The sequence below is a fragment of the Balaenoptera ricei genome, chromosome 7 (genome assembly GCF_028023285.1).
Source record: "Balaenoptera ricei isolate mBalRic1 chromosome 7, mBalRic1.hap2, whole genome shotgun sequence".
In the NCBI taxonomy this organism is placed as follows: Eukaryota; Metazoa; Chordata; class Mammalia; order Artiodactyla; family Balaenopteridae; genus Balaenoptera; species Balaenoptera ricei.
Genome location: NC_082645.1, coordinates 19,131,851 through 19,135,045, shown reverse-complemented (window position 1 = coordinate 19,135,045; position 3,195 = coordinate 19,131,851). Strand labels below are relative to the sequence as shown.

At 40.1% G+C, this 3,195-nt stretch overlaps 1 pseudogene; it reads left to right on the top strand.

The window, feature by feature from the left end:
* The first annotated feature begins 991 nt into the window (after positions 1–991).
* Positions 992–2,265, top strand: LOC132368468 (heterogeneous nuclear ribonucleoprotein A1-like; annotated as a pseudogene).
* Positions 2,266–3,195: the final 930 nt, after the last annotated feature.

Genomic DNA, 3,195 nt, shown 5'->3' with positions numbered 1-3,195 from the left:
TTACCACATTCAATTAATCTACTCAATTCTGAAGTTTCTATGATGAGAAAATGATGTTGCAAAACCAAATGGTTCTTAATTTTTAAAACTACTTTGCAGGGGGAAACATGCTATAATCCAGACAATGTTGTGCTTTTATATCAGATGAGTTCTCTAATATAACCATCTAATGACTCACATACAAAATCGAATTTCTGCATTGAAAGGTCCCCTTTCTAGTCTAAATGAAATCTTTGGTAAATGGTTCAGTTCTGGGGATTTGCAGTTTAAATCTCTGCTTCTGACTCTGTTATTGTTGTTGGCTATATTGATTGTGTTCTATTATCTTTTATAGAATCAATCTCTTGTGCCTCTCAACGTATATTCAAAACTCCAACTAAAATAATAATGTCTAAATGACTTGAAACTATTGATCATATCTATAGTTCTATAAAAAGTAATGGGCATGCACAATGCACATACGGGATAAAATTGGCATAAGTCCTATTGGACAACCTAGAATTGACTTTCAGTCCTTGCCAAGCATTCTACTAGACTAACCCCCTAAAAAGAAAGAAAGAACTGGGGCTGTTAAGACTGGCATCGAGGAACATGATGGATCCAGGGCAGGTAAGCAACTACCCTGGCATCGGGGGACAAAATATTTGATCATCTACTGCTTCCTATTGAAAGATTAATGACCGAAAGGGGGAAGATGATGAAATAAAATTTATATTTTAAGGCAGGACAAGAAAAAATTAAAACATAAAATTCTCTCTCTGTGTTTCTTTGGGCCTCCTCCCTCCCTCCCTAATGTGCAGTGTGTGTCTGCCTTACACATTAACTAGAGTTCCTCAAAGATGGGAGTGCCTGCTCAACTGTAAAGATCAATTTTTTTTTCTTTTTTCTTCTGATGCTAGCAACGTTACTTCTTAAAGGAATAGTGTTCTGCTTTCTGCCTGTGGACGCCATCAAGTAAGCATCATTAAAGTCTCCCCCCTCTACTGCTGTCATGTCTAAGTCAGAGTCTCCCAAAGAGTCCCAACAGCTGTGGAGGCTCTTTGTCAGAGATTTGAGCTTTGAAACAAACAATGAGAGTCTGAAGAGCCATTTTGAGCAAAGGGGGATGCTCATAGACTGTGTGGTAATGAGGGATCCAAACACCAAATGCTCCAGAGGCTTTGGGTTTGTCACATATGCCATTGTGAAGGAGGTAGATGCAGCCATGAATGCAAGGCCACACAAGGTGGATGGAAGAGTTGTGGAACCAAAGAGGGCCGTCTCAAGAGAAGATTCTCAAAGACCTGGTGCCCACTTAACAGTGAAAAAGATTTTTGCTGGTGGCATTAAAGAAGACACTGAAGAACATCACCTAAGAGATTATTTTGAACATTTGGGGAAAATTGAAGTGATTGAAATCATGACAGACCAAGGCAGTGGCAAAAAGAGAGGCTTTGCTTTTGTAACTTTTGATGACCATGACTCTATAGACAAGATTGTCATTCAGAAATATCACACAGTGAATGGCCGTAACTGTGAAGTAAGGAAAGCCCTTTCAAAGCTAGAGATGGCTAGTGCTTCATCCAGCCAAAGAGGTCGAAGTGGTTCTGGAAATTTTGGCGGTGGTCACTGAGGTGATTTTGGTGGGAATGACAACTTTGGTTGTGAAAGAGACTTCGGTGGTCAAGGTGGCTTTGGTGGCAGCTGTGATGGTGGTGGATATGGTGGCAGTGGGGATGGCTATAATGGATTTGGTAATGATGGTGGTTATAGAGGAGGTAGTCCTGGTTACTCTGGAGGAAACAGAGGCTATGGAAGTGGTGGACAGGGTTATGGAAACCAGGGCAGTGGCTATGGAAGGAGCAGAAACTATGACAGCTATAACAACAGAGGAGGTGGAGGCGGCTTTGGTGGTGGTAGTGGAAGCAATTTTGGAGGTGGCAGAAGCTACAATGATTTTGGCAATTACAACAATCAATCTTCAAATTTTGGACCCATGAAAGGAGGAAACTTTGGAGGCAGAGGTTCTGGCCCCTATGGTGGTGGAGGCCAATACTTTGCCAAACCATGAAACCAAGGTGGCTATTGCAGTTCCAGCAGCAGCAGTAGCTATGGAAGTGGCAGAAGGTTTTAATTACTGCCAGGAAACAAAGCTTAGCAGGAGAGGAGAGCCAGAGAAGTGACAGGGAAGCCACAGGTTGCAACAGATTTGTGAACTCAGCCAAGCACAGTGGTGGTAGGGCCTAGCTGATACAAAGAAGACATGTTTTAGACAATACTCATGTGTATGGGTAAAAAAAAACCTCAAGGACTGTATTTGTGACTAATTGTATAACAGGTTATTTTAGTTTCTGTTCTGTGGAAAGTGTAAAGCATTCCAAGAAAGGGTTTTAGTGTAGTTGTTTTTTTTTTTTTTTTTTTTTGCACCCAAGCTGTTGATTGCTAAATGTAATAGTCTGATCATGATGCTGAATAAATGTCTTTTTTTAAAATGTGCTGTGTAAAGTTAGTCTACTCTGAAGCCATTTTGGTAAACTACTCCAAGAGTGTGAAGTTAGAATTCCTTCAGGGTGATGCCAGGTTCCATTCGAAATTTATTTACAACGTGCTTGGGTGGAGAAACCACTGTTTTCAAAACCCCTGGTGTAGTTGAACTGGCAGTTACTGTGTTGTGACCTGGAGTTCACCGTTAAAATGGTCACTCAAGGAAAGTCATGGAGTTTTTTGGTTATTAATATGATTGTTGGGACTCCTATGCAATATATCTAAATTGAATTATGGTACCAGATAAAGTTACAGATGGCAATGAAGCTTCTGTATCATCTATTATCATGTGTAATCAAAAAATGATTTAATACCCTCTTAAAAAAAAAAAAGGAATGGTGTTCTTTCCCAGCTCTGTAAAGGGTCATGATGACTTGCTTCTCACTTTGTATGTGTTTACATGCACTATGTATCTTTTGTGACCTTTATGTAAAATATCAGTATGCCATTTTGATATATCATCCTTTGTCTCAAAAATGTGTATGACCATAGCACAGGGAGATCAGCTCTGTATTTTGTGACCACCTAGAGGGGTGGGATAGGGAGGGTGGGAGGGAGGGAGATGCAAGAGGGAAGAGATATGGGAACATATGTATATGTATGACTGATTCACTTTATTATAAAGCAGAAACTAACACACCATTGTAAAGCAATTATACTCCAATAAAGATG